At 40.9% G+C, this 19588-nt stretch overlaps 1 non-coding gene across 1 annotated transcript; it reads right to left on the minus strand.

The window, feature by feature from the left end:
- Positions 1–16828: 16828 nt before the first annotated feature.
- LOC123243366 lies at positions 16829–16935 on the minus strand. The gene has a single exon (XR_006505910.1). It is a non-coding gene; the product is annotated as a U6 spliceosomal RNA (small nuclear RNA).
- Positions 16936–19588: the final 2653 nt, after the last annotated feature.

The following is a 19588-nucleotide window of genomic DNA, read 5'->3' on the forward strand; positions in this document are numbered from 1 at the left end:
TTCTTCCCTTCCTCCCTTCCTCTCTCCTTCCCTTCTTCCCTTCCTCCCTTCCTCTCTCCTTCCCTTTTTCTCTTCCTCCCTCCCTCTCTCCTTTCCTTCTTCCCTTCCTCCCTTCCTCTCTCCTTCCCTTCCTCCCTTCCTCCCTCTTTTCCTTTCTCCCTCCCTCTATTCCTTCTTCCCTTTCTTCCTTCTTTCCCTCCTTTCTGTGTTTCCATTTCTGCCCTCCATGACCAAGTAAATCAAGTCAAATTCTTATTCCAAATGACTTGACTCAGAGTGTGTCATTTTTCTGGTAAAACTCCCCCAAATCACAATAGGGCAAGGAACTTGGAGAATCTGCAAATCATTGTATTATAGAGCTAGAGATGATTTTAACATTCATTTGGGTCAATCCCCTCCCTTTACAGATAAAGCAACTGAATCTCTAAGAAACAAGATGACTTATTCATAATAATAATAATTATTATAACCTCAAAATTCAATGCACCATCCATTCCATGAGGTAGGTTGGCAATGGCTACTCAAACTGATGTACTTTGAGGACTTTGTATGTTCTAGGATCATGACAAAAGCTAAGAAAGTCTTGTGAATTGGACTCTGTTTATACCCATGAATGGGGTAATAACCCAGTCAGTGTAAGGTGACTGCTCTGTAGAGTCAATATTTCTATACATCACTTCCATTCCAGGAGGTAAGAAGCACACATTGGTCTTCTGAAATTGTGGCTGGTCTTTGTATTGATCAGAGTTCTTAAATCTTTCAAAGTTGTTTTTCTTTACAAAGTTAGTATTATCCTGTACATTATTGTTCTGATTCTGTTTACATTGCTGTATCAATTCATACCAATCTTCCCAGGTTTCTCTGAATTCATTGCTTTGCATCCCTAGTTGCAGGAAACAAATCTCCAGTGTGTGAGTTACATGATGCTGCTTTCTGAAGGAAGAAGTGGTTGCTACTTGACCTTCTTTGTACTTCCTATCCATCCCAATAACCTCCAATCAATTTATGTATTTTACATTTATTTTTACATAATAAATATATAATAAATAAAAATTTATATTTATATAGATAGGTGGTTTTTTTGGTATATTTTGCCACTTCCCAAGGTTCTCCTGTGCTCTTGAGGATTGGGAGTACCAATGATTCTAGCCCCCAGTGGTGGTATTCCCTGATGCTCTCCTGAACCCCCAGTTTCATCTAGTCATTAAGTTAGATTAGCTTTTTCAAAAAAATATTTAGTTCAAAAGATATCACAAGCATACAAACTTACTCCTTCAACTCAAAGGAGCCATAATTCCCATCCCAACCGCCCTGGATTATAGGGAGCAGGGTAGATTATTAGCTTCATAGTTTAGCTCAGTTTCTATAGAGCTCAGGTCCATTTTCAAATCCCAAACCATCCTCAGCTTGAATCCCAAGCAGCCTGGCTTTTCAGGCCTTCCAGCCAGGGCTGAGTGACTGGCTACAACATCCCACCTTCCTGTTCATGTGGGGATCACCACCTTCACCTAAAACTGAAAAGAAGAAATAACCCAGAACAGAAAGGAACACTCTCAAGCCCATTTCTCAGAGTGACAGGATAAAAGAGGGAGAAAGGGAAAAGTCCTTCCCTTCTCACCAGTTCAATTCATAGTACTCATACTGGGATCTTCACCCTGTGGACTCAGCAGGAAGGAGCACACAGGATAAGGACACAGAAAAAGACCCACCATCTCTGTCTCTTGGGTTTTAAAGCTATGGCCTTTACAGGCCTGTTCAGAGTATGGAAGGAGGTGATCTCTACTCTCTTGGCAGGAAACACAAAAGACTTCCAGCTTAGGAGGTCTGGGCACACCCACACAAGCCCCATCTTAAGGGTGCTTCCATATTAGGCCAACTGGGAATGTTCCAAAGGCCCCATTACACCTACAGACAAAGGCAAATTATTTCTGTGAGCAGAAAGGATGGGTCTGTTCTACAGACTCATCTAGGGAATATTTCAAGGAAATTTCTGGCTCTATCTGTGCTAGGTAACCTGCAAGTACAGGAACTATGTGTCCCAGATTTCCAAGGATAGTTCTAACTTCTAGAGGACTAAAGTTCTACTGGAAAGAGTCCTGGAATTAGAACCAGAAGACTCAGGTTTGAATCCTCACTTTTCAGTTTACCGACTGTGTGACTCGAGGCGTTGCTGAACCTCTCTGAGCCTCAGTTTCCCCACATTTCCTCAAAATGAGCGATTTAAACTAGATAACCCTATAGTCCTTCTGGTTCTGAATTTTAGGATCCTTAAAACATGGTTTGCAAAGGAAATGTCTTTATCAATATGTGTCCTGACTAGAGATTCAGAAAATAGGCTCCTATAAAGCAATATTCACAGTCCCTATAAACAGTTGAATGTGTGTGTGTGTGATCAATAAGCTAAAGCATAATGATATGGGGAGGAAAAACAGGCAAAGTACTTACCAGTGGAAAGAATACTTAATTTGGAGTCAAAAGACCTGGGTTCAAATTCAGATTTTGCCATTTCTTGCCTTGTTTGTTGGGAAAACTTGAATTTCTGTGAAATTTCTGAGCCATTTGGAATGGTCCCTCCTGGTTCTAAATCTCCCATGATCCTGGGACTGAGCCAGATTAAACCCAAATCCCCCAACTCCAAGCCTGAGTTTTGCCTTTCTTTCCTCCTGTGACACTGCAGATGAGCACACTATTAAACACAGCAGTTAAAAGGGAAGCTTTTGGTCTCACCCCGGCTGAAGCAGCTGAGTCCAGTGACCTTCCACCCTTGTGAGGAAGGTGGGGTAGGACTTCCCCCAGCAGATGCAGATGCACTCCAGCTGCCAGAGACTCCAGCCTAGGGGCAGGAGCTGGAGCCATTAGTCACTCCTCTATCTCCTCATTCTCCATCTCTTGGCAGGCTTTCTGGCTCCTGCAAGAACAGCAGCCTCTCCTAGGGAAGAGATTTCACAGAAGAAGATGGAGGAAAATAAACAACTAGAAGGGGGATTTTGAGAGGGAGGGGAGACAGGCCCGCACGAAGGGGAGCTCTTCTTAGCCCCAGCAGATCAGCCAAGGCCAACGTTATCATGCCAGGGAGATGCTGCAGTTTACTAGAAATCTTTTTGCTGAATCGACTTCAGTGTTTATCCACATTCCAAGGCCCTTTGGGGGATGCCCAATTGCTTTCCAACGCTGTCGACTCCCTCCCTCTGCCCAACTTTTGGACTTGTTGCAGCTTGAGACAAAGAAAAGCCTTGAGGGAGTGGGGACCAACAACCCTCATTTCATTAGTTAATTCCCAGCATGATCCTTAGAACTTGCAGCTGGGGAGCAGGATGTATAAAGAATGTGGCTCAGGCCAACACGCAGGCATAAACTATGTCGGGAAACAGACAGTGGAGAGGCCTGTAGACTTTAGCTGGGCACCCAGAAAAAGGAAAGAGCATCATGTGGATGGAGTGTGATATAGTGGAGAGGTTCTGCCTTGGGAATCAGAGAACCTGGGTTCAAATCTTACTAGTTAGAGAACTTTGGACAAAACACAGCCTGGAAGGACCTCAGTTTCTTTGTCTATAAAATGAGGGAGTTTGTACTGGATGTTCTCTAAGGTGCCTTCCAATTCTTTATGAGGGAAAAATCCTTTAGCCCAACCCTATCATTTTACAGGTGACAAACAGAGGCCAATAATTTATTTGTGCCTGTTCCCATAACTAGGTAGTGGCAAAGGTGAGCCTACAAGGCAGGCATCCTGGTTCTTTTTTTTTAATCTTTACGTTTCTTTACTCTATCCTTCAATGGCTTATCAGTTCTCCTATCATCACTGCATGGGATGACCCCCAAATCTATATGTCTTAACTTATGAGCCCACAGACAAGCCAGGATTAGCTAAGATGGGAACAAATCGTACTTTCGCCCTAGATCACCTGGCATCTTCCTGGGAAGGCAGCATCTATCCAAAACAGAACCAAAACAAAAGCAGCAGACCCGAAGCCTCTGCTTCAGACAACATCTAATCTTATAGCTTTTCATCTTGACTTATTCCATACTGGCGAATGCTCTCTGGGAGGTAATAGAATTAAGAGTCAGAATTGAGGCCAGTCCCACCTCCACACAGTCTTTATTTCACATGAAGATCATTAACAGGCACTCCCACTGCTCTTATACCAGCTCACAAATTCCACACTCATACCCAGAACAAACTCTCCCCAGGACTACTGTGCCTTCTCCTATGCCATGTTCTCACAGCCCTCAGCCAGATCCCTCAAGACTTCACTCAACCTGCCCTTGTCCTAACACTATTTGAAGATACTCCTAAATACCTCCAGAAGAGTTGCAGATACTTGGAGCCATACTTCTGCCATTGGTGAGAGGGCAGCTAGTTGGCGCAGTGGATAGAATGCCAGGACTGGAGTCAGGAAGACCTGAGACTCAGTGGGGAGAGATAGGGAAGACTTGAAAGGAAAGCTAACATGCAGGGGTGGGGTGGGGAGTGCCTTTTCTCCTAAGCAGTCTAGGTTCCCCACAGGAGGCTTGGCATCCCTTTCCCATTGTCCAGTCACTATTTAGTCCCTACAGGAGAAGGTTGAGAATGCAATTATTACAATGAAAAAGGCTGGCATTTTGGAGAATATGGTTGAATCCTAAAAATGGCCCGGAATTTGTGATTGTTTTTTAAATCTTTTTTTTTTTTCAGTCCAGGCAAGTAGAGGACTGCCCAGAATTCCTAGGCTAGTGAAAGCCATTTAGGGACTTCTGCGATTGGTAAGAGGACAACTAGGTGGCACAGTGGATAGAATGCCAGGACTGGAGTCAAGAAGACCTGAGTTTAAATCTGGCCTCAGACACAGTGTGACCCTGGGCAAGTCACATAACCTCTTTTTTGCCTCAGTTTCCTCATCTGTAAAAAGAGCTAGAGAAGGAAATGGTAAGTGGCTCCAGTATCTCTGGCAAGAAAACCCAACAAAGGGTCACGAAGAGTCAAATGTGACTAAACAACGACAAAAGGCCTTTAGTTAAAAAAAGATAACAATGCTGTAATACAGTGTATCGCTATATTTGTATTTTTTTATGTCATCTATGTGTAACAACTTCTCGCCTGAGAATAACTGGATGTTAAATCTGTCCTCGATCTCGGTGTTTCATTGTTCTGTTAGACGTCATAGCATTAGGTATTTAGAGCAGGAAGCAACCTTCTATGCCACCCAATGCAATACCCTTTTCTGAAAGCTGAGGAAATTGAGGCTGAGAAGCCAAGTCACTTGCTCAAGGTCCCACAGTGAGTATCAGAGACAGCATTTTATGTCAGGTGATTTCCAGACCTCTGTTGAGGAGTGACTCAGAGATTCTATTCGGCTTGGAATTAGGAGGGCCCTGGCTTCAAATCCCATCTCCCACATTTACTAGCTGTGTGACCCTGACAGACTAGTCATCTAACCTGTTTCCTCATCTGTAAAAGGAGGACATTGAACGAAATGGCCCCTCGAGTTCTTTACTGTTCTAAACCAACGATACCAAGATCTATAGTTTAATGAGATCCTACCATGGTGTGACCAGGAGCAAATCACTAATCCCCTTGAACCTCAGTTTCCACATGACAAAAATGAGGTCAAAACCTGTAGCATCCCCCTTGGATCTCTGGTGGTGAACTAATAGAAGAAAGTGGGTGAGGGCCACGCAGGATGGGTAGGCATCCTAGATGAGCTCCAATTTGCATTGTTGGAAGGATTATCCACATGGATGAGATCACAGATCAGTTTTTAGCCTCTGAGTATTCCCCAGGGTCATCGTGGTGATCGAATGACATACCGTATAGAAAGCTCTTTCACAAAGAAAATGTCAGCTAGCATTAGCTGTGGAATTTAGTGAGAACTGTGGCTTGTTCTCAGGGAACCTCCGCCTCAGCTTGAGAAACAATGCCTTGAACCATGACAGTAAGACTTCTGAATGTGAGTTCTACTAAGACAGAATAGGAACTAGCGGATGTCTCTACAAATCAGCTGGCTCTGGAGCTGATGTGTCTGTGTCCTTGGCAGCTGGTTACTGGAAGGGGGGGCATAGATAGACATTCTGACCAGGGTGGCAGCCTTCTATTGAAATCAAGCAACTTGAATTGAACAGTTCTTCTCCTTCTCTCTCCAGCCCTGATCTCTGCTTCTTTCTTCAATGTCTAGTCACAGAATGCTCAGGAGATAAAACTTCTCTCTGATTGCCCTTTAATCTAGCCTCCCTGGTCCAATTGGCTGCCTCCCCCTTCCTTCTTTTGTTCCCAAACCACTTTGATCTCTGTGTCCTCTTCCTCTAGGAGGGGAGCGTTCCAGGGCTCTTTTCTGCCTAAGATGCACATTTTCAGTAAAGCTCTAATCTACTATCCCTTGGAGAATATCAAAGAACAGCAAAAGTGCTGAGTGCATTAAAGGGGGAGGGGGGCAGGGAAGATGGGCTGACAGTGGGAAGGTCACCAAGAGCTGAGCTGACAGAAATGCCTGGGGAGAATTCTTCTGGGGAGAGGGTTGTGGGCAGAAGAGTTTAGTAAGATGATAAGGACAGCTAAAGAAGAAAGGATCCCATGAAAGCCCGCCCCTCAAGTTTATTTTTATTTTTATTTTAAATATTTTCCCCTAGTTAAATGTTTCATGTTCTTTCCCTCTCCCCCAAGCCCCCCAGTCCCCCCTTAGCCAATGCACAATTCCACTGGGTTTTACATGTATCATTGATTAAGCTCTAATTCCATATTATTGATAGTTGGACTAGAGTTATCATTTAGTGTCTTCATCCCCAATAATATCCCCATCAGCCCATGTGTTCACCTCAAGTTTAAAAAAGGAAGAGGAAAGACTTCCGAATTTGATGTCAAGCATTACTGTAAGGGAGAGAGAAATTCACATGGGCCTAAGTGTATGTCCTGTAGGGATAGAGGATGGACAGTTGTTTTCATTGGCAGGATGGGAAAACCTACGCACCTGCTGGTGCCTTCACGGAAATGTATAGCCTTAGAGTTGCCTGAGTATTGAAAGGTTAATGTTTCATGTACAGGAATCTATTAAATTCTTTTTGGGTTCATATATCCAGCAGGGTTAGGAATGAGACCATTTTACAGACCCTGAAATGCTGCCTTTCAGAATGTCCAGTGGGCATCCCAAACTCAGAATCCAAATTGGACAGGATTTGGATTCTGTCCAAATCAGAATCCTTTCACATGTTTCCCAGCCACACTCCTCTTCTGAACTTCTCTCTTTCTGTTTGAGGGTACCACCATCCTTGTAATCAAAAGGGGAAGCCAGTGTCTTCAGAAGAAATCGAGGACCCACGTGTGCCCAAAGATGGAAGGAAGGCAAGGAGTAGGGAAGTTTGTTAAGAATAAAAGATGTTTAGGGAGCAGCTGGGTAGCTTAGTGGATTGAGAGCTAGGTCTAGAGATGGGAGGTCCTGGGTTCAAATCTGGCCTCAGACACTTTCCAGCTGTGTGACCCTGGGCAAGTCATTTAACCCCCATTACCTAGCCCTTATCACTCTTCTGCCTTGGAGCCAATACACAGTATTGATTCCAAGACAGACGGTAAGGGTTTAAAAAAAAAAGAATAAAAGATATTTACAGTGAGAATGAGGGAGGGAAGAGAAAAGGAAAGAGAACAGAGAGGACTAGAACTTAGTCTTCTATAGTTATTCAAGAGGATGGCTGCCTCCCTTCACCACTGAATCCCCTCGCTGTCTTCAAGCCAATTGCTTGATTAAGTAAGGATCCCCAACTCATCTCCAAAGGTTATATACTGCCCCCTAAGTAAGGAATAAGTAGGAATGGATAGTTCTAAATATTGTTCCTGATATTTGATGCATAATAGTTCATGTGTGTTTAGCGCTTTACAATTTACAAAGGTTTCTTGTGACTTGGGACTGAGGGGTTTGTACTCTGATATGACAAAGAGTACCCTTATCAATGAATAAGTCACCTACTAGATGCTCTCTTCTGTGAATCAGGTTAGTACTTCTTCCTGAGGAGAGGGTAGAGCTGGTTAACTGGCCTTATCCACTACCCTCTCAAACTCCATGAAAGCATGAGTATGTAGCATTGAAAGCATATGCCCTCTCCTTGTCAGGTGGGAGTCAAGGTTTGAGCTATTTGTTGTATTGTTCTTTCCTGATCTTAAGAGAACCTATCATGAGATGAACGTGTATAGGCTTGTGAGTTTGAGAAGTCCAGAGGTAATGGGCATAATTAGGTTGTAACTGGCTAATGCCAGGGGAGCTTTTTATGGGATAAGATGGCTACTGACAGAATGGTCCAATAATGGCCATTTTTATCAGTAAATGTACTGGGAGTTAGTTGGACATTTAGAGCTAAAGCAAAATATAAAATGCATAATTAGAAATAATGAAAACTGCTTTATTTTCTGATGCAGTTTATGTATCAGCTTTCAAGAAAATTTAAACATTAGTTATAAGTTAGATTACTGAACTCTACTTTAAGTTTGTTTTTGTCACGTGTGTTACTATGAATGTCCTGTGGTTAGCATTCCTTTTGTGTATAGGAATAAATTACCTGTCTCATAACCAATTCATATTGTATACTGAGTACCTTTTAAAAAATTCCTCCCCTTTTGGGGAAACCCTGGATATAAATTAACCTAAGCCTTAAATAATTTGTCCTCAGGGTGGTGTGGTAGAAGTTTAATGAGTCAAAAAGTGTGAGAAAATGGAGTCTAATCCCTTTGATTAAAAGTCAGGATCCCCCAGAACTGAATTCAGTCCAACTGCATGCCTGTTCATTCAGGGTAGGGGGAGGGCCCTTAAGCTTCTGTAGATCCTGCAGCATTTCTTCAAGGTATGACAAATATTGTTATCTCTATTTCATAGATGAGAAAGCTTGCACTTGAAGGAGGTTCACAGATTTGCTTAAGGTCATACAATTTATAAGTAGTGAAGCCCAAAGTAGAACTCGGGAATTCCATTCCCAAATCTGGTATTCTTTCCATTATATCATATTGCCATCACATTCTAACAATTAAAGTATGCTTTTTTTTCTGTTATGTTTTTCAATGAATCTTCCAGGTACCTCAGTCCCTCCTTCCACTCCCCATGCCATAGAAGGCATCATCTAGCAAACAGGTTTTTTGTCTTTTGTAAAATGATTTTTGTATTTCCATTTTCCAGGCCATTCTCTGAAGGTGAACATTCACAAGTTATTGTTCAAATATTGAATCTGTAACTGTATGTGATTTTCTTTTGGTTCTACTCATTTTCAGTGTTCTTTATCTCATGCAGTTCTTCTCAAGTTTTAAAAACATTAATCAGTGGGGGCAGCTGGGTAGCTCAGTGGATTGAGAGCCAGGCCTAGAGACGGGAGGTCCTAGGTTCAAATCCTGCCCCAGACACTTCCCAGCTGTGTGACCCTGAGCAAGTCACTTGACCCCCATTGCCTACCCTTACCACTCTTCCACCTATAAGTCAATACACAGAAGTTAAGGGTTTTTAAAAAAACCAAACATTAATCAGCTCATCATTTCTTACAGTGGGGTAGTATTCCAAGGTTTGCTCAGTTTTAAAGATAGCCATTTCCAAGTGCCCAGCAGTGTCACTTGCTCCCCTAGCCAATCAGAGCATCAGAGAATGAGATCTGAGAGGGTTGTCAGAGGCTATTTGGTACAATTGCCTGATTTTACAGAATAGGACATTGAGAGTCATAAAGTTTAAGTGACTTGCCCAAGAACATTCACAGGTATTGAGTGTTAGAGACAGAATTTGAACTTTCAACTCCAGTCAGTACTTTTCTCTGTACTGTTCAACTCCTTCATTTTACAGATGACAAAATTGAGGCCCACGGAGATTAAATGATTTATCCACGGTTTCCCAGATAATAAATAGAATAGACAAGAATTGAACTCATGTCTTCTTTCCTTCAAACCAGGCTGACCCCTTTGAGAGACCATGTTTGGAAGGATTGCTCTCCAAAGTTTGCATTCCCCTTCCCAAGATTATAAGGATCTTTGCAGAATGCAGAGGTGTCAAGCGCAAGACCACTGACTGCATAAGGGATCCAGTGTGGTTCTAACCAGATTAAAATGTAATTGGAAAGTGTTTAACCAAATAAATAAAAGTACTACATAATAATCTTAATTTTTGGCTTTCCAAGTCAATATGGGACAACAGGAATCTATTTCTTTTTTAGTTTGATGCCACTATGTAAAGCACACTTAGGTATTCTCTTCTGATCTGATGAGTTTCATCAAATATATATCCAAGTCAGTGGAAGACTACTAGGATACAATATCCATGTTAGATGGTTTTGCTTAAATGTTTTTCTTTTTCAGAAGGGAAAGCTCAGCTGGAAGCAATAGGGGATGAGAAAAGAATGTGATAAGGTGACAAAAAAAATCAATAAAGTGTATTAAAAATAAAATAAACATTTCCCCATTACCAGAATCGCACGGCTAGAAGGGACCTTAGAAGGTACCTACTCCAATTGATATCTGAACAGGAACCCCCTCTACAATCCATATCTCCAATAAGTAGTGCCCTGGGCTTGACTTGAAGACCTCCAATGATGGGGTACCTTCTAGGAGAATCCATACTTTGGGACATCTTTATTTATGAGGAAGTCTTTTTCTGAAAAAGAGTCCAAAGATGTTACTTCCAAAGGAAAGAGATCTACTCATTTCATGTCTCTGGGGTTGTGGCCTTTTGACTGACTAGCTTGGCTTCTTCTCATGAGTACGGTGAGCCTCAGAGCCACCATACACAAATAATCTAGGTTTTCTTTGGGGAGCATCACCCAAACCTCCCAGTTAGCATGGGGGTTCTTACAGTTAGCTCCAGATCTAGGTATCTCCCTAACCAGGTGAGAGGACACCATTGATTTTTCTCCATACCAACTTTAAACTGCTCACATGTGCACAGCTAGAACTACTCCTGGACATCTTGTCCAAGAAACCAGACCTTCAAGGCAATCTTGTACTTTACAATGTGAAAATAATTAAGTCAAATTCATCTGAGCAAAAACCTGGAATTAGTTTGGTGTGTGCCAAATGATATCCTCCTATCTGGGGAATTATCCCTGCTAGCTAGGTGCTAAGTTGTTTCTAGGCTACTAAGGGAGTATATGTGTTCTCCCTATTTAATATAGGAAATTAAAACTATTTAATTAAATATTTTTTAATTTTAATTTAATTAAATATTAATTTTTAAAAAATTAAATTTTTGTGCCCTGTAAGTTCTAGTGCTCTGGGGCTAAGCTCCACACACCTTTATCTCCCTTTCAGCTCTGCCCATGTACATAGAAAATCAATCAGAAACCAATTTGGCTCAGCAAGTATTTATTGAGCACTTGCCCTGTGCCTAGCATTGTGCTTGGCCTATTAGAAATCAGAATACAGGCACTGTTCTGGAAGCAATGAAAACCAATCAATCACAAGTAGCTTTGGGGCAACACCCTCTTCTGATACCAATAAGTTTTCATTTGATGTCGCTGCCATGCCAGATGGCCCCACCCTCACCCCAACCATTTAAACAAGATGCTTTGTCTTTACAAAATTCAAACAAGTCCAAGGGAGGATGATTTTTTTATGAGTTCTGTACCTTTACCCAAACCTTTCCACATGCCCATCTACTGACCTAAGTTTGCCTCCAGCAGATAGAGCATTATTTTTTTAGTGTCTCTAAGATCTTTGCAAGTTTCAGTCATCGTATGTACTCCTTTTTCCAAATAGGACTGTATTCATTCTTTTCACTCTTTTATAATAAGGAAAAATACTTGTACAAAAATATTCATAGCTGCATTCTTTGTGGTGGCAAAAAATTGGAAAATGAGGGGGTGTCCCTCGGTTGGGGAATGGTTGAATAAGTTGTAGTATATGATGGTGATGGAATACTATTGTGCTGTAAGGACTGATGATCTGGAGGATTTCTTTATGAACTGGGAGAACCTCAGTTAACTGATGCAGAGTGAAATGAGCAGAACCAGGAGAACATTGTACACAGAAAGTAAAACATTGTGGAACAATCCAATGGAATGGATTTTGCTACTAGTAGCAATGCAACAAGCCAGGACACACCTGAAAGACTTGGGTAAAAAAATGTTGTCCACATTGAGAGAAAGAACTATGGAAGTAGAAATGCAAAAGCAAAACATATGACATCACTTATCACATATATTTGGGGATGTGATTTGGGGACTAGGCTTTAAAAAATCACTCTATAGCAAAAATGAATAATATGGAAATGGATATCAATTGATAACATTTGAACAACCCAGTGGAGTTGCTTGTGGGCTCTGGGAGGGGGGAAGGAAGAGGGGAGGGAAAGAAATTGAATCATGTAAACATGGAAAAATATTTTAAAATAAAAATAAAAGAATTAAGTAACTCAATAAGAAAATTTTAAAAAATTTTAAAAAGAAGTATGTCAGAGGTAGGACTTGAACTCTGATCTTCATGGCTCCAAGGCAAACTCTCTATTGACCACTTGATTTTTGGTACTCAGCTGCTTTCAGTCCTGTCCACTCATTGATAGCTGCCTCTGTAGGAATATGGGGAGAAATTGCACAGAATGAGAGAGTATGGAGGAGGCAAAGGCTCTAATGGAGAGCATACCCCACATTGATGAAATCACTGATCCCTTGAAGGATTGCCCAGCATTTATAAAGTGCTTTAAGGTTTGCAAAGCACTTTACAAACATTATCTCATTTGGTCATCACAAAAACCCTCAGAGGTACTATAATTATCCCAGTTTTTCAGATGGTGAAACTGAGATAGGCAGTAAGGGACTTGTCCAGGATCACACAACTGGTAAGTTTCTGAGGCTAGATTTTAATTTAGGTCTTCTTGATTCTAAGTCTGATGCTACATGTACCATGTCATCTAGCTGCCTCATGGAATGCCAAGGTTGAATGCCATGATTTTAGCTCAATGCTATAGTGACTTCTTCAAGACCTTGTTGTCTGTGTGACACTTTGGGACTGCTCTCCCCAGAGAGTCTAAAAAATCCTTGAGGGCAAGAACTACAGTTTATGCCTTTTTGTATCCCCCACAGCCAAGAGCTTACTATTTAACAGGGGCGTAGCAAACAATCAAGCATTTGGGGGTGCCAGGAGACCATGGGTACTGTTCATTTATAATACGTTACATCCACCACATGACTAAACCATCTCCTCTTCCAATCATACATTTCTTCAATAACATTCCTTAAGGGGCAGTTGTAGAGTAGATTGAGAGCCAGATCTAGAGATGGGAGGTCATGGGTTCGAATATGACCTCAGATACTTCTTAGCTATGTGACTTTGGCCAAGTCATTTAATCCCAATTGCCTAGCCCTTACCTCTCTTCTGCTTTGGAACCAATATTTAATATTGATTCCAAGATGGACAGTTAGGGTTTTTCTTGTTTTAAATAACATTCCTTAAGCCACTTCTTACACACAGGGTATCATCAGAAATATGTTTCTATCATGCGCCTCTCTCTTTTGTTCTCGGGGTCACCCACAACTATGAGCCTTTGGAGACTCTGCTACTCCAAAATGGCAGCTACTCAGCATTGTAAGGAGAACATTCATGTTTATTTTTAAAATGATTTTTATGCCCTGGAGTAAATCTCAAGTGGCTTTCAGCTTTAAATCTTTGACACTAGGACTTAAGAACTCTTGGGCCAATACTATTTGGTGATATTATAACAAACAACCTCTAATTGGTCATCATTTTGCAAGGGTAGAGATAGAAACAAATTTAATAATTTATTTCTTCTCTACTCTCCTAATACAACCTTATCAAATTACCGAAGCCTTATAGGACTTACCAAACTCATTCATTTATTCATAGGCTACTCTTTGTTTAGCCATTTAGAGCCATCTACATTTAGGGCAATTAGATGGTATTAGGAAGACCTGAGTTCAAATCTAGCTGTGTGATCCTGAGCAAGTCACTTAAGCTCTGTTTACCTTAACCCACTGGACAAAGAATAGCAAACCACTCCAGGATCTTTACCAAGAAAACTTCTTTGATGATATGGTCCATGAAAGTTGCGGAGAATTTGACATGACCAAACAAGAACAAAATGGTAGAAACCAAAAGAAAAGTGTGCTCTGTGCCTCTAAGAAGACTTCAGTTAGCAGAGGCACAGGAGATGAGTAAAATGTTTGACCCAAGGCCAACTAGAAGTCAAGATGGTTTACTTCCTCCACAGCAGGAAAGAGCTGGAATAAAGATCCCAAAAGCTCATTCTTCTTTGGAGACTCATGAATTTTTTCCTTCCCGATGCCACAGTGACCCATCTGCTGTGTGTCCTGTTGCTCAGTGATGGGCAGGGCTGAAAATCCACCCTAATGGCAGGCCCCCGATAACAGGCATCCCAACTCAGTATCAGTACTGTGTTGGGATTATGACAAGGTTCTCAGTGCTTAGTGGTGAAATGGTCCATTGACAGCTCTCCTGTGCCCAGCCTTTCAGCAAATCCAGCTGCATATAGCCAAGATTTAAAGGGATGTTATCAGCCTAATGGGCAAGGCTCCGAGCTGTGAAATGAGCTCTTTGTCCCAAATCCCAAACATAGAAAAAGGAGACAGAAAGAAGTCTCTTTCCTAAAAAGAGAAAAGTCATTTTGGATTGAGCTGCCCTCAGAAAGGGGAAAGGTCATCACCAGCTACCAACTAGAAGACTGAATCAGCAGGCCCTTTTCTCTCAAGAAGGCTTCTCTTTAGAGTATTATTCCTGGAACAAACCCAGCATTTGTGCTGTCCTTGTCAAGGGTCCAAGGAGCATCCTGACGATGCCATTTGCTGTAGAAGACTTTGGTTGGAAATATGTAACAAAGCCACCCTTGTTTCAAACCAATGGGAACTTGCTTTTCCTTAGAAAATTTTCTGGGAAAAAATCTTTACAGAATGAAGGAATTCCAATTCTCTAATGTTACAATTTCAACTTTGTTTTCTTTTCCAAAAATTTTATTTTTTATTTTTAACATTCCTTTCTTTTTACATTTTGAATTCCAAATGTTCTCTCCCTCCCAACTCTCCCCCACCTACTGAGAAGGAAAACAACATGATAGCAATTAGACATGAAATAATGCAAAATGTTTTCATATCAGTTACATTTCAAAAATAAAAGGAGAAATTATGTCTCAATTTGGACTCAGAGTTCATCAACTCTCTCTCTGGACTGCATTTTTCATCATAAATCCTCTGAAATTGTCTTGGATCCTTGTATTGATCAGAATGGCCAAGTCTTTCACAGCTAATCATCATTACAATACAGCTGTTACTATGCACAGCGACCTTTTGGTTCAATTCTTCTCACTATACCCTTCCAAATTATTTTCAAGAATGGTTGGACTAGTTCCCAATTCCACCAACACTTTATTAGTGTTCCTATCTTCCCTCATCCCCTCCAGCATTTGTCATTTCTGACAGGTAGGAGCTCTGTTAGGTAACTCTGAGTTGTTTTAATTTGCATTTCTCTAGTCAATAGTGTCTTTAGAGCAGTTTTTCCTATAATAAAAGATGACTTTGATTTCTTCTTCTGAAAACTGCCTGTTCATATCCTTTGATGATATAGCAACTGGGGAATGGCTCTAATTTTTATGGATGTGGCTCTGTTCTCAATACATATAGCTATCCCTTCCACATTGGGATTTCAGTATATTATGGGTAGACATAAGGAATTAAATAGGAATTTGGGGGAGTTTTGCAGAAGTCACCGATGAAACAGAAAAAAGTTTAGAAACTCAGAAATGTACAAAATATATTAATAGTATTATATAATATCAACATGTTTTATCTTTTAATACAATAAATATCCACTAAATGAAAAAGAAAACATTCAGACTTCTTCTCTGGTACAAAGGGAGGGCCAAAAATTTTACACAGATTTTACCAATCACAAGGGCAGTCTCTACCCCACCCTACCCCTGTGGAAGAAATGCCTGTATTTAAGAACTGAGTCTTTATCCGAGGAACTTTCTATAAAAATTTTTTATATTACTTCATTGTCTATGGTACCATTTTTTCCCCTCAAACCCTTATCTTCCATCTTAGAATCAATACTGTGTGTTGGTTCCAAGGCAAAAGAGTAGGAAGGACTAGGCAACGAGAGTAAAGTGACTTGTCCAGGGTCACACAGCTAGGGACTGTCTGAGGCCAGATTTGAACCCAGGACGTCTCATTTCTGAGTCTGGTTCTCAATCCACTAAGCCACGTAGCTGCTCTGACTGTGGTATCTTTTAGCAAAATGTAATTTCCCTGATTATCACATTTAATTAGGTCTATTTTTGTTTTTACTGTCGGAGATCCTGATTGCTACCTCTGCCTTTTTTACTTTAGCTGAAGCATATTAGATTCTGCTCTAGCCTTTTATTTTAACACTGCATGTACCTTTCCATTTCAAGTGTGTCTCTCGTAAACAACATATTGTTGGATTCTGGTTTCTAATCCATTCTGCCGTCTGCTTCTGTTTTATGGGTGAGCTCATCCCATTTGCATTCACAGTTATGACTACTAACTCTGCATTCCCTCCATTCCAGAGGATTTCTTCCTCTCTTTCTCTTTTTCTCTTTTTCTTCTCAAGTCTATTTTGCTACTAACCGATGCCTCCCTTAATCCACCTCCCTTTTATCAGCCCCCTCCTTTCTCTTATCCCCTTCCCCTCCTATTTCTCTATTGGGTAAGTTACATTTCTATACATATGTAATTTCTTTGAACCAATTCCAATGACAGTGAGGTTCAAGTATTGTCCACCACCTCCAAAATCCCCACTTCTTCTCCTTTGTAAAAACTCTTTCTTCCACACCTCTTTAATGTGAGAAAATGTTCCCCTGCTCCTGGTTCATTCCTCATTCTCCCTCCATCATTTTTTTAGATCGTTCCAACATAACCAAAAAATATGAAATGCTTTCACGAATTTGCATGTCATCCTTACATGGGGCCGTGCTCATCTTCTCTGTGTCATTCCAATTTTAGTATAAATGCTGCTGAAACAAGCACCATTCCAACTTTCAAGATGTTCCTAGAGCCAAGAATTTCAATTCCTGCAGCAATGAAAACATGAATGTAGGCTTTAGGTTGATTTTCAGCAACCATTTTCTTCCAGCGTGGGATTATAAGAAAAGGAGAAGCCAAAAGTTGTCAGTATAAAGATTAACTGAAGCGAATGTGGCAAAGGGAGGTTACTCCACTCTCAGAGTCAATTTTTGTGGATTTGAAAATGTCTCAGAAGCATAAAGTCCCAAAAGGAAGCATCGGGAGCCACAGGTAAACTTCAGATTACAAATATGACCTTTGTCATGACCACCGCCAGAGCTGCTGGCACTCTGAGCTCTATGGCTCTCTCTCCAAGTGGGAATTTTTTGTTTTTTGGTTTCTTCAATCTTTTAAATTTTTATTAATATTTTCTGTTTCTATATTGCAGTCATTTCTGGGCATACCTTTCTCTGTCTTCAGTGAGTCTCCCCTTAAGATGAAAAAATACAAACCAGAAAGCAATTATTTAAGCCCAAACCAAACGATATTCCCACCAAATCTGACAGCAAAGTTCTCCCAAATCTGAAAAAAAATCACCTTCCCTTATATAGATAGCATTATTGTTTCTGGTCTTTGGAGCTAAGAGGTTTGTTCTAATGACAAATAAATAAACAAACAAACAAATAAATAAATAACAGGGTATTCATTTTATTGTCCATTCTGTTTATATTGTTGTAGTCGTGTAATTGTCATTTCCTTTACTCTGCATCAGTTCAGATGAATCTTCCTGTTTCTCTAGGTTTTCTACTTCTTTTTTCAGAGCATAATCATATTGCTTTAATCCTTTTTACATAGACACAGATCCTGACTCAATGCTTTTCCTTTGATTTGTTAGTTCATTTTCATACTGTACATTATTTAGCCATTCTTAAATTAGTCGATGCTGATTTTTTTCCCAGTTGTTTGTTCCCACAAAAAGTGCTGCTAGGAAGACTTGAGTCTATATGGGACTGTCTTTGACCTCTTTGGAGTTTCCTATCCAACACTTTCTCTCCATTCACACTGCTACCACCTTTGTTCAGGGCCTAATTACCTAATTACCTCTCCCTTAGATTATTATACCAGCCTCCTCCATGGCCTCCCAGCCTCATTTCTTCTCACTTTAGTTCATCCTACACACTGCTGCTAAAATCATTTTCCTTCAGCACAAATCTGATCATGTTACTCCTCTATTCAATCAATGCCAGTGGCTTCTTGTGGCCTCCAGAATAAAATGTAAACTCCTTTGTTTAGCTTTGAAAGCCCTTCTTTTTTTTTTAATTTTTTTTTTATTTAACCCTTACCTTCCATCTTGGAATCAATACTGTGTATTGGTTCCAAGGCAGAATAGTGGTAAGGGTAGGTAATGGGGGTCAAGTGACTTGCCCAGGGTCACACAGCTGGGAAGTGTCTGAGGCCAGATTTGAACCTAGGACCTCCCATCTCTAGGCCTGGTTCTCAATCCACTGAGCTACCCGGCTGCCCCTGAAAGCCCTTCTTAATCTGGCCCCAATCTTTCTTTCCAACTTCGGCAGAAATGACTCCATCTCCCGCACAGTGCAGCCAAACTGGCCTTCTTGCCTCTCTTCCTCATCTAGAATGTGCCATCTCCAATCACCTTGTCTTTGGGCTAGATCTCCCACAGACCTAGAGAATGTCCTTCTTCTTTGACCTGCTACTCATAGAGTATCCCTCTTCTTTTAAGATGCATCGGAAGCCTGGGCTTCTGCCTCAAGCCTTTGCCCGTCCTCCCTAATGCCTTCCCTCCCAAGCTTCCTAGTAACTATTTTGCACATGTGTGTACTTATTCCATTTATCTCTGGGTTATAAATATTTATCCATGTACTTATTATCTTCCCCATTTCTTGTAAGCTCCTTCCCAGCACTTGAACTTGTATCTACAACCCCTAGCACAGAACCCAGCACATGGTAGGTGCTTGCTGATTGACTTAGGGAAAAGATTTTGACTTTCTAGTAATTCTAGTGATCTGGAGTTCCTTTCCCTTGCAAAGGGTAAGGGAACACCCAAAGTAGCATAATTAGTCTGTAAGACTCTAAGAGTTCCTGTGGAAGGAAGAATCCCAAGGAGAGATTAACTGGAATTTCCCTAAGATACAAGATGGCCTCAGCTTCACTTAGCCCTTCCTTCCTTCTTTTTTTGTTCAGATACTTCTGACTTTTCATGACCCCACAGACAGTAGATTTTCCTGGCAAAGATACCAGAGTGATTTGCCATTTTCTCCTCCAGTGGATTAAGATAAACACAGTTAAGTGTCTTGCCCGTGGTCATACCACTAGTAAGTGTCTGAGGCCAAATTTGAACTTAAGTCTTCCTGACTTTATACCCAGCACTCTATTCACTGAGCCTTCTAGTTGCTGCTCCTTCCTACTCACAGCTGCTTGATTTTATGTCACATCATGATTATTGCCTACAAGTAGATCATGGGGCTTTATAAGGGTTAAAAATTAAAGGTTGTACTAAATGTATAAAAATCTGGTTGCCAAAAATATATTACTCAAGTCAGGATGACTTTTTATGGTAGTTTATTTACAAAAGGAGAAAGAGTGAAAGCAAGGAAAATGAGAGAGAGAGAGAGAGAGAGAGAGAGAGAGAGAGAGAGAGAGAGAGAGAGAGAGA

Source organism: Gracilinanus agilis, chromosome 3, assembly GCF_016433145.1.
Source record: "Gracilinanus agilis isolate LMUSP501 chromosome 3, AgileGrace, whole genome shotgun sequence".
NCBI classification, from domain to species: domain Eukaryota; kingdom Metazoa; phylum Chordata; class Mammalia; order Didelphimorphia; family Didelphidae; genus Gracilinanus; species Gracilinanus agilis.